The 12,196-nt window shown below is 40.0% G+C and overlaps 1 long non-coding RNA gene across 5 annotated transcripts in view; it reads left to right on the top strand.

Moving 5' to 3' along the window:
* The first annotated feature begins 2,335 nt into the window (after nucleotides 1–2,335).
* Nucleotides 2,336–12,196, top strand: part of LOC137544166 (uncharacterized) — a 218,850-nt gene continuing 208,989 nt past the window's right edge. For all 5 annotated transcript variants that reach the window (XR_011025752.1, XR_011025751.1, XR_011025753.1 and 2 more), the window contains exons 1-2: nucleotides 2,336–3,031; nucleotides 8,796–8,852. This is a non-coding gene — a long non-coding RNA (uncharacterized lncRNA). The remainder of the gene's footprint in view (nucleotides 3,032–8,795; nucleotides 8,853–12,196) is intronic.

The following is a 12,196-nucleotide window of genomic DNA, read 5'->3' as shown; positions in this document are numbered from 1 at the left end:
CGTTCTGGTTGATTGCATGACGATGGTTGTGGCTGCTTGCTTTCGTATTAGCGTTCTGAAACAGCATACAAAATGAAAACCGAATGACAATGTTTATACGGACTGGACTGCACTTCATATTTACAATTTATACTGATGCCCGAAACCCACAAGGTGGCTTATGTGTTTGCCCTCCTATCTTGCAGCTCGGTAGTGCTTGTTTTCTTGCTAGGGATACTGCCTACATGGAGTGTGTTTGTTTCCTTTTATTTTACCAGCTGCTTTAGCTTTCTCCCACATTTCAAAGACACGTTATAATATTGAATTTACTTCCAAAATAGCTTCCAAAAAGTAAAAGGGGCATTAAATGAGGGTCATGAGAAACAGCTGTTTTCATCTAATTAACCCTTTCAGTACCAGCTGTCTTTGGCTGCTTAAGGATTTATTTTATCAATGTGATTGGCTCACAGTGATCACAGGGTCAGGAGCCAATGAAATTGACTCCTGACCAGCATGCGGAGCTCAGATGTCATTATGACAGCTGAGCTTGTGTACTGCAGAGGTACTGGAGTGACAAGAGTGTCAGGACCACAAAATGGCAAGTAATTTAAATCTACGCCCTGGCTGAGAAAGGTGGCAGAAAACAGGATTTCAATTACCAAGGTCCAGTAGAGGTTAAGGACACATGTTACAGTATTTATTTCATTTTGGACACACTAGGCCCTATGCAATTCACATACTCTCCAGCGATAAACGCTGGTAAAGTCTTAAATTAGGTGATGGGAGTTTCCTTATTTTAATTAAACTTACACCCCACCCCGAGTGGTATATAACTTGATATAATCACCCAGTGAGTTGTTTGCCCTCATTTAACGGTATTTTTTGCTCCTCCCTCCCGCAAGTGATGCTTCCCCTCAAACGTAGATGTACACATTTCACCTGCTCTGAGAAAAGTCCTGTTGCCTTTGTCCTGTGGGGTGTTTTTTGGCATCTAGGAGCCTCCTTAGTACCCCCAGATTCTGAGGATTTAAATAGGTAAAAAAAAGACATTAAAAAAAATTCCATCGCCAGTCCCGGTGATCACCCGCTGTTTGGCCCTGCCCGTGACCTCTGCCACTGACATCTTCTGCATCATCCTGAATCTCACTGGACCATTGAGAATCAAGGTAATTCTCTTGGCCACAACTACTGTACTGTACTGTGCTTTGTGATCCCTCTTAATAAGCATACCTAGAAAAATGACGCAGCAGGAAAAAAAAAGAAAAATGACCAATAAAATTACAAATATTCTACTACATAACGTCTATGATAAAATATCTGTAATCTTTACCAATATTTTACTATGACCTAACCCTACTCTCAGCTGAAGTATTATTATACATAACCTGCTACCAGTGATTGCATTTTGCGTCTCCTCCACTTCCTGGTTAGTTTTCAGATGTCTGGCAGCCAACCAATCACCGTGCAGGAACTAAAGCCACATGGTGATTGGATGGCTGCACAGTACTGCAGGTGCTTCCCGGTTAGTTTGCAAAACTAAGAAAGTAGTGAAGAAGACCTGATCCCTAGGGGAAAGTGATGTATAATAACACCCCTGCCTAACCTTAACCACCCCCTGGTACCTAATCCTTACCCCCCGCCTAAACTTTTCTACCCTGTGCTTAACCTTAACCACCCTCCCCCCATCTAAACTTAACCCCTAAACTACCTGCTGCCACCATAGGCTATTTATTGGGAACCATAATTACTGTGCATTATCACTAATCATGGCTTTTAGTATTGCCACCTATGCAGGGCTGGATTTAGGCCAAGGCCACCTAGGCCATGGCCTAGGGCACCACAGGAGCAAGGGCACCAAAGCAGCATCTGAAATGCAGGGAGATCAGGTGAATGTCTGACTGCGGTACTCTGCTTATAGTCACCTGTGCAGCAGCCACCTTGCTCTCTGTGCACACTTGCATTGGGGCCAGCAGCTATGGACTTGGGCAGCATTGGAGACAGAAAGGAAGAGGAAGCTTCTGCACTGGAGACGAGTGGATAAATTAGTGACACTGATTGCTGCTGTGGTGTGAAGGCAAGCTGGCTATCTATACTGAAAGGGGGGGGGGGGGGGTTGGAAAAGGAGGGATTAAGGGAGTCATCTGGCTACCTATGTAACCCTGTGCATGTCTGTCACTGCAATGGACACTCCCACCAAGGGTTAAATATGTAATTACTTTTTGTGTGAAGTGCTGCTGTAAAGGGCGCCTGCAGGTGCCCATGAGCAGAAAAGAAGTGAGAGAACCTGGACATGTGCAGGAGGAAATGGCGGTTTTGTTTTGGCAGTTGAAGGCTAGTGAGGGGGGAGGAGCCTAGGAAGCTGTTGGGACAGAGTTGATGATGCAGCAAGAAATAAGCTTGATGTGTGATGATATGGAGGAGAGGCACAAAAGAGAGCAGCTATTGGTGAGACAGACTGAGCAAGGCACAGCCACAGGCAAGGGAGCACAGCCACAGATAAGAGAGCACAACTTAAAACTAAAGCAAGGAAGAGAATGTGAGCTGCAGACATTACAGGAGAGGAGAGAGACCACTCACAACTACAGGCCAATAAAGAGCAGCATTACTGGAGAGATAAGCCAGAAGAGAAATAGTGAGGAATAAAAACAAAAAAAACAGGAAAGTAAAAAATTACCTGTAACCGAGTGAGGTAATAGAAAACAGCAGAGACACAACAGTGACACAGAGACAGCAGCACAGCAATGCATACAAGAGTGAGACAGAGAAACAAGTGACAGGATTAAAGAAAGGAGTGAAGACTGCAGTGCAGTGTCTGGAGAGATTGTGTGACAACAGCTGGCAGACAAAATACAGAGGAGACAGCGGTGCTTCTTATATGTTAAGTGATCATTCACAATCATCAATTCAACATATTTGTCTCATCCTGGATGTTGCTAGGCAACCGCTAGACATTTCTCTACTTTTCCTTCTGTCCTATGCAAGAATTCAGGTCCACTTTAAAAAGACAGCTGTGAAGAAGTTGCAGAGTGCTGTGTGAGGAAAATTCTGACAAGTAAATACTAATAAACTGAATCACATATATGGTTCCTGAACTAGCCCTGATCCTAACAGGCTGAATATATATATAATAGGCCTACCTATACTCATTCTGCTAAAAAGAAGTTTATGAATGTTTTTTCACTGAACTTTTTTATCTATATGATTTAATACAAATATTTATTTAAAAGAATGTGATTGGTGTATGGAGGATTTCTTTACAGTTAAATTGTTCTGGAGGTGTTACACCTATACTGGAGGGAAAAGGGGAGGGGTCATCTGGCTACCTATACGGGGAGGGGGGGTCATGAGGCTAACTATTCTAGGGGGTAGGGGTCATCTGGCTACCTATACTGGAGGAGGGGGGTTCATCTCGCTACCTATACTGAAGGGTGGGGGGGCTGGTGACAGTGGCTTTGGGCGGAAAAGAGTAGAAATCCGGCCCTGCACCTATGGTGGCACCATTTTTAGGGGCGCTCGTCCTGAACTATTGCTACTTGTCAAGCTTAATAGGGATTTATATTACTTTCACAAACTATTTTTAAATAAATACATTTATATTTTTGCTTCACTTTAGTTAGTGTTGTCAATATATTTTCAAGTCCAGTCTTTTTGTGGCTTGGGTCTGTTATTCCTTTTGTGTCAGATTGTCACAACATTTCAATGTTATTACTGATACAAAAAATAATAGTTAAATACTCAATTCTTAGTGGGCATCAGATTTTTGTAGCATAATTCAGGCATGTCCAGTTTGAATGCGTTAAATAAGGTTATTGATCATATTTAAATCATGGAGAATGCATCTCTCTCTTGATCCTCAAACACACCAGTAAATTAAGGTGTAGGCACAGCAGAGCTCCAAGTTATGGTTAACGATTCCACATATTCTTTTTATCCAGAAACCAAAGGATCCTCTTGTGAAAAAACAGATATTTAGGGCCCGTTCAGATCAGAAATGCGGATGGCCATGCGTGCGGAACGCGTGCGGACCGCAACGCATACGAACGCATGGCCATCCGCGTTTGTGTGCGTTGCGTGGCTGATCCCATCACTGAAAAATGAATGGGACAGCCACGCATTTTGCAAAATCTGCGTGCAGCATGCGTTCCCGGACCGCACAGGTCCGGAACGCATGCAGTGTGAACATCAGACATTGCACTCTATGCAATGTCTGATGTCCTGCGTGTCGGCCCCCCCGCACGCGTTTCCAAAACGCATTTGGAAACGCGTGCAGTGTGAACGGGCCCTTAGTTCCAACCTGAAGGTACTTCCAGATACTTTGACATGCCAGCTATTAATAAACATTGCTGTCCGCTAGCATACATGAAAGTGGTTTCTCGTAGAGACGGGTGATTTTGGTTTGAAGGTCTTTTTAATGTTGATGTGTTCTAAATTCATCATGTCCTGTAATGCATTTGAATTGCTTTTCTGTCTATAGTGAGGTCTTTGGTTTTGCGCTATACAAACATTACAAAGCATTTCAAATGCAATGTCAAATGCAGGTGAAACATCGTTCTATTATTTTCCAGATCCAAATCATGTTTTGCTTGGGTTATGTTTATATTCATTTGAGCCTGATATTGATATATATGAAGAGCTATGACATGCAGGCAGAATATAGCAGAGACTTAAAGCAGCTGCAGATTTCCAGCTGCATTTACTACTGTACAATTATTAATCAATACAGCTGCTGACAACATGTCAACCCTAGCAGCAACTTTCCGAGGAATAGACATGTACTACTACATATATCTGTTGCAAAGCTGTGACATGGTTATGGTGCACACGTTACTTTTTAGCTGTGGCATGTCTCTGTGACAAGTTGCTAAGACTAGAGAGTTTACCAGTGGTCGGATACTTACCAGCAAAGTGTTGCTGGCTGCAGTATGTTGCAAAGACAAATCTCTTTGTCTGCCTTGAGTCCCTGCGGGTTTGTAGCGTTCGCTATGCTACTCTGATAAGGCATGTTAACTCTGATAAGGCATGTTAACTCTGATAAGGCATGCTATTTGTCTTAGTGAATCAAGCCCAAAGTGTAGACAATGTACTACAACTCCAAGGATTATATTACACAAGATCTTTATCAGAAACTTCTTGATGGCTACACTACATATTTGTGTTACCCAGGCAAAAAGGGGGCAGGGGGCTTTCTCTTAATAGTAATCTGCTTTTTAGATATGTTCTTTTTATTCCTTTAAGTACGTATTTCTTCTGTCTTTTATTTTACTAGTATCCTTTAACTTTGATCAAAAAGATTCCTCTGCACACCTTCCGTAGGTTAAAACCAGTTCTTTTTATTGAATCATGTTAGAAAAATAGCAAAAATAGAACAGCATGCAAGCTAACGCGTTTCTGACCCTACCGGGCCTCATGCTTTAGCTATGTTTGGTCATGCTTTGTTTAGTTAGCTTTGGTTGGTCATAATCTATAATAACAAATAACACTTTCCACTCATTGGAAAAGTGTGCCGAGCTGTCCAAAATTCAACGGTCTGGTGGAATTTATGGCCCAATGCATTGAAGTCAATTACGAAGGTGGATTTTGAGTGACTTTAAGTGGGTTTATGAATGCAATAAAGTTGAAACTTCTTCTTACATTAAGTGCAATCCCCTATAACTAAAATGGACCTATTCTTGTGCCAAAGAAGGTGATTTTAAGTGGTCTGTAGGGATGCAAGTGGATTAAAATGTCTTACTTTCAAGGGGCTTGAAATAACGTACTTCTTAAGGAGACTACTTGCAACTATACTTGACCTATTCTTAGAAAATGACACCAGTCAATTGCTGCTTCTAACTCTGGTGATTTTATATATATTTTTGAATAATATGGGACACAAAAAAAATAAATAACATATCTAGAGTTTAGCAGAGAAAGATAAAAAGGCAAGTGGAAGATAGAAGTCAATGTGACTTATACAAACTTTGTTTATTATGGATTTAACCCCTCCCTGACTGCCTAATGCCGATAGGCATCAGGAAGGTGGCTCTCCCAGGCCCTCCTAACGCCAATTGGCGGCAAGTCCTGGGGAAGGGGATTAGTGGGGATCGCGCGCATTCCCACTTGGGTGACAGAGCGGAGCTCCATAAACAGTCTGCCAGCGGTGATCTTTGCCGACAGACTGTTAGATAGTAAAACCACAGTTTGTTTTCATTGTACAGCGCTGTGATCTACTGCAGCGCTGTACTGAGGACCGCCCTGTCACTTGGCTATCCCCTGGAGTGGCTTGCCACAGGATTCCCTCTCATAGGCTGAGAGGATCACTCTGATTAGACCTCAAGGAGAGGGAGCTTTGAAAAAAAATAAACATTTATATTTAAAAATAAAATACAATTATATCAATAAAAAAGCCATCAAAAACTAGAAGCTGCAGCAGCAATCAGAACCCACAAACAGAAAGCTCTGTTGGTGGGCAGAAAAGGAGCCAAGATTCATTTGGGTGGTAAGTTGCCTGAATTGTAAAAATAGCCTGGTCACTAGGGGGTGTAAGCCTGTGGTGCTTAAAGCGATCCTTAAGGCAAAAAAAAATGAGTTTGACTCACCTGGGGCTTCCAATAGCCCCCTGCAGCTATAGCAGCATAGGGGGCACTATTGTGGCTGGGAATGCAAAGAATCACTCGCGTTCTCAGCCTGTCGGGTCCTGGCGGCTAACCCGGAAGTGGTCGTTGGCGGGGACAGGAAGATCGGAGGGACACGTCGAGGGCACCGGACAGGGGCTATTGGAAGCCCCAGGTGAGTAAAACTCATTTTTTTTTGCCTTAAGGTTCACTTTAAGTGGTTAAAAAACATCAAATACAACAACAAAATATAGAAAGAACAGACAAACACATTGCAGGGAATATACACTAAAGCGCATGGAGATGAATTGTTATGTAGAAATGACTTGCCTGACTATTACAAGTTATAGAAAAATATTACATGGGATTAGATGGAGAGTTCCAGGAATGAGCGATGTTACTGAAAAATTATTTAAATATTGTCATGGGGAAAAAAATGAAAGATAACAGGGAAATTGACTTAAGAAAACTGCATGGCAAAACTGCAAATCGGCAGATAATCTGTGCCTGGTTGTCACACCTGTAAAAAGAAATATGGTCTTATGCCTGTCTACAAAATGGATTTCCTAATTCCTGCCTAACACAATAAGCTAGATAATGCTAGAACAGTCTTCACATTCTATATGTCACTCTGCATGACAGTCCCTCTCCTCTCCTTTCACAAACTACATGCAGAATAATCCATGCCCAGATGTCGTTTACCTTATGAAAAAGGAAATATGGCCCCATGCTGATTGGCTGATAAGGATTTCTGTCTGTATATGGCCTCAATCTTTGCAATGACACATTGGAACCTGAGCTGCAACATGGTCCTCCATCTCCCAAAGCCAAGTTGCTAAAATGCTGATCTGACCCACACATTAGACCATGATTGCTTTCTCACACCTATATGCCCCCTCCTCCCCTCCCCTCCCCCAACAGTTGCTCAGGCTATTATTGAGCGGTTTCTTCAGCACCAAACTCTTAAAGGTAACCCAAGGTAAAAGTGATATGGAGGCTGACCTATTTATTTCCTTTTAAACACTACGAGTTGCTTGGCAGTCCTCCTGATCCTGTGTCTCTAATACTTTTAGCCTTAGTCCCTGAACAAGCATGCAGCAGATCAGGTTCTCTAACTCAGCTGACTCCGGTTTTACTGGATTATCCATATGCTTGTTCCAGGTTTTTGACTAAGACACTGCATATGCCAGAAGATCATCAACAGGCCTGCCAGGCAATTGGCATTGTTTACAAGGAAATAAATATAGCAGCCTCCATATCACTCTCAGCTCAGATGTCCTTTAAAATAGTCTACAAATGTACAAGGTATATTGCATAGAAAAACAGCAGCAGCAAAAGCCGTTGAAGATCTTTAGCTGCAAAAGGATTCTACTGCACACCACCCTTCGTTGTTTTTTAGACATGCCCATACAATTTAGAAACATATTCACAGAGTTTAACAAACGCCATGGTTAGGGATGGCAATGCTTAGGAGAACCCATGTAGAAGCATTTGATCAATTTGATCAGCTGCTAGATTTGTAAGGCTCTGATTAACTGGTCATGATCCTGTGTTAAACCAGCAAACCATCACAGCAAATCAGAACCTTATAAAAAAAATCGAACTGATCACATGCTTCTCTATGAGTTTTCCTAAGCATTGCCATCCTTAAATACAGTACGGAAGACTGGCTAATTTATTATTCTGTAAACCCAATATATTTTCAGGAGAGTTCCAAGGGATAAGATTCACAAGTTGCCCCCCTGCACCATGAATGCACCAGGTTTAGTATATATCGTCCCTGTTTTTTGTCCTCTGGACTGAAGTGCATCTTATGGTCAGGAGCATCTTATCATCTAAAAAAAAAGAATATTATTACTACTATTTTAATAGGACTAACAGCTTCCATAGTGCTATACAGACAAAACGGACATTAGTAGTGACTAGATACAAAAAAAGTGCAATCAAACATCTAGAAACACAGGTAGAAAAACAGAGTTCATGTGTACATACAATATCTAATATGTAAATGGATAGATAGATAGATAGATAGATAGATAGATAGATAGATAGATAGATAGATATTATTTTATCATGATTTTAGGTTACAAAATGTTATAACTTCACATACAACACTTTTATTCATTATTTGTAAACAAAAGTATTACATATAAATATGTAACATAATATTTAGACCGAATTCAGCTTGAGTTAATTGTCCTCTCTCCTTTCTTTTCTTTTGCACAGGTAGGTTGCAAGTGCATGGTCCTGACCAACTCTTGAGAACGGTTACAAGCAGCTAAGGTTTGGCTATAAATACATATGTGAATATATTTGTCCTGCAACATTATTAATTAACAATAAGAACACACACACACACTTATTATATCTAATCGATTTATATCATAATTCATTCATAGTAGGAATGAGTGTTTAAAAGTACAGAAGTGACAGTTTCACATCATTTTATAGAAATAGAATTTTGATTATTCTTGTGCAATGTTAGGAGATTATGCATTCCCAGGACATCTGTTCATTTTTATTCAAGTATGAAATGATCACGTATCTGTGCAAAATGGTGTTATATGATAAAATCCTTTATGCACCAGCACTGTAAGATATTTTTTGCTACTATATGTAGTAAGCTGTAAGCTTTTCTTTTTCCCTCTGTGTGCAATTACAGTGACTATTTTTTTTAAATATGTAAGCATTTTTAAGGACAAGCTTAACAGTTCCTGTGCTGTAAGTTTCACGGTTATGAAGCAATATCTGTGAAGGAGACAATGGCTGGAAGGTGTAGTCTTGGTGCCAACATAATATAGAATGTTCAGTAAGTGGGCTAGAGGAGCAGGAAGCAGCCAGACAGCTGTTCCTTCAGGGATGTCTAGAGGAAAACTGAGTGCTGCCTTTTATGTCTCCAAAACCATGTTGTTTGCATTATTTTAAAATGTCATTGAGGTTGCATTCACTTTGAAATCTCCTAAACTTACTAGTCCCATTGAAGCAGAATTTTGATGTATTAGAAATGTACACTTTCTCAGAAAGGGCGTAGAAGGTTTCTGGTAACTTGCATTATTTTATATTAAAGGAGAACTCTGACTAGAGGTTAAGTAGAATGCATAAGCAGCAGCAATAAACACAACAATAAATACAAGATGACTTATATCTATTATTTAGGTCTAATTCAAACCAATTACATCTAAATTAGGGTAACTTTTTCTTTTACAAATATTAATAGGACCTTTTCTATTTAAAACCTTGTTTTACAGGACCACTATCACAAAAAAATTGTAACATTTACAGTACATGTAAACACAAACAAATAAGAAGTATGTTTCTTCTAGAGTAAAATGAGCTATAAATTACTTTTCTCCTATGTTGCTGTCACTTACAGTATTTTGTAGAAATCTAACAGAACTGACAGATTTTTGACTAGTCTATCTCTTCATGGGGGATTCTCATATTTATCTTTATTTTTTACAAAACCACTCCCTGGAAAGGATATATACAAAGATGCAGGCCACCTCCCTTTCCTATTTGCACATGATTTTGGCAGTTGGACTGAGCAACTGCCATTCATTAAGTGCTTGTGAAAATAAAGAAAACTCTGAAATTCCCACATGAGGAGATGGGCTAGTCCAAAACCTGTCAGTTCTGTCAGATTTCTTCTACCTACTGTAAGTGATAACAACATAGGAAAAAAGTGATTTATAGCTCATTCTATTCTGGGAGAAATGTCCTTTTTATTAATGTGTTCATCATGTACCACATTTTAACATTTAACATTTTTTGTGATAGTTTAATGGCAGGATCTTGTTTACGTTGTGTTTTCTAACTCACCAAAAATTCAGGTTCAAATACTGGTAAGTTAACCTAAAAGCAAGCTGTACATACTAAAAGAGACCTTGATTATGACTGTGAATTTCTATAGAACCAGCATATTCTGCATTGCTGTACACAAGAAAATATAAACTATGGACAGTTACAAAACAATGAGATACAGAAAATACATAATTTACTATTATTACTTACTCAGAGCACTTGAACTGAACACACCTCCTTAAAGGGAACCAGAGGTGAAACACCCTTGTGTATTTTACCATATATATCAGTAAGAACTTTAGAGAAAACACTTACCATGCTCTCTGTTTCATCCTCACTGCTAAGTGTCTGTTATCAGCTGTGATAAGAATCCCAGACTGAGCATTCAGTCTGGCTTTGCAGGGAATAATTATAGCTGAGTCATTATACCAGAGCCACACGGGGGCAGGCTTGGGCTTGAAAAGACACCAGAGAAGACAGACTCAGCTATAATCTTTGCGTAGCAATGTTAGACTGAGTGCTCAGTCGAGGATTCTTATCAGAGGTGATAACAGTCAGATTAAACAGAGAACAATGAAACAAAGAGCAGATTAGGTGTTTACTGTCATGTTCCCACTGATTTATAAGGTTAAATACAAGAGGGTGCTTCATCTCTGGTTCTCTTTATGGTCGGTCCCACTAGAGCGTTTTAAGGGGTATTTGTTGAACGGCAATGTAATGCGGCGGTGGAATCCTATGTGGTGTCTCCACATCTGGGCTGCAGCATTTTTGGAGCAATTTAGTTTGAGGGAATACAGGCAAAATCATTTTCTTACAAAGAAGGTCTAGAAAAAATGTTGTGAAATTAGTGGTTTGAAATCATTCTGAGTCCCGAGCCTTAGGCCTGGAACCCACTAGCAGTGTTTTTCTAAGCTTTTTCTGAGCACTTTGATTTGAAAAGCTCTTGCTAATGTAATTCAAAAATCCCCCATAGCATTGCATTAGAAAGAGTTTTACAAACCACCGGCCCTTAGAAAGCACTGCTAGTGGGTCTCAGACCTAATGTTTTAAAAACGGTCTGTTAGATGCTTATGAAAATTGTATTTAGCTTTGAAATGAGCAAAAAGTGCATTTGATTAGCCCAATTCGAAGCTGCATACAAGTAGCATTTAATTTGTATGAAACCCACAATTTACCAACTCTATGCATTTTGGGTTAATAACTTACCGTTTTTAGAGGCACAAAAGGAGAAGGGCAGCCAGGCAATTGGAATTGTTTTAAAAAAAAATCTCTGTGGCAGCCTCAATTTCTCTCTCAGGACAGGGTCACTTTAACATTTTGAAAATAAGCCTCTGATCATTGGTGCAGCATCCTTGAATACTTGTCTCTGAATAACACTGATTACACAAAGGAATGGCTCATCAATGGTCAAAAACTCAGATTCAATAAGTGTTGAAGATCTGCACAAGGATGATGAGCAGTGCAGACAGACAGTATGTCATAAGAGAGAAAGATGAGGATGAAGTCAGTAATGCAGGTTTAATGCTTTATGGATCCGGACCCCATTTTAAAGGAAATATAAATATACCAACATTTGTGGTCTGTAGCACTGCTTTAGTGCTTGTGAACGCATTGCCTATACAGTAATATTGGAATGTTTCTGTCACTGTGTTGCAATGGATTACATTATCTATGGTGCTTTTATGGATATCGAGCATAAACACACACATTTCATGGCAAATATTCCTGCTATAACAATAATATGTGCATGTTAATGGATGCAGTGTGTGCAAGCATTATGCGGTGCATACAGAGTAAAGGTAGCATTAGGTATTTGACATGAAGGA

This window comes from Hyperolius riggenbachi, chromosome 2 (assembly GCF_040937935.1).
Source record: "Hyperolius riggenbachi isolate aHypRig1 chromosome 2, aHypRig1.pri, whole genome shotgun sequence".
In the NCBI taxonomy this organism is placed as follows: Eukaryota; Metazoa; Chordata; class Amphibia; order Anura; family Hyperoliidae; genus Hyperolius; species Hyperolius riggenbachi.
The sequence above is the reverse complement of the archived record's forward strand: the minus strand, read 5'-3'. Positions and strand labels throughout refer to the sequence as shown.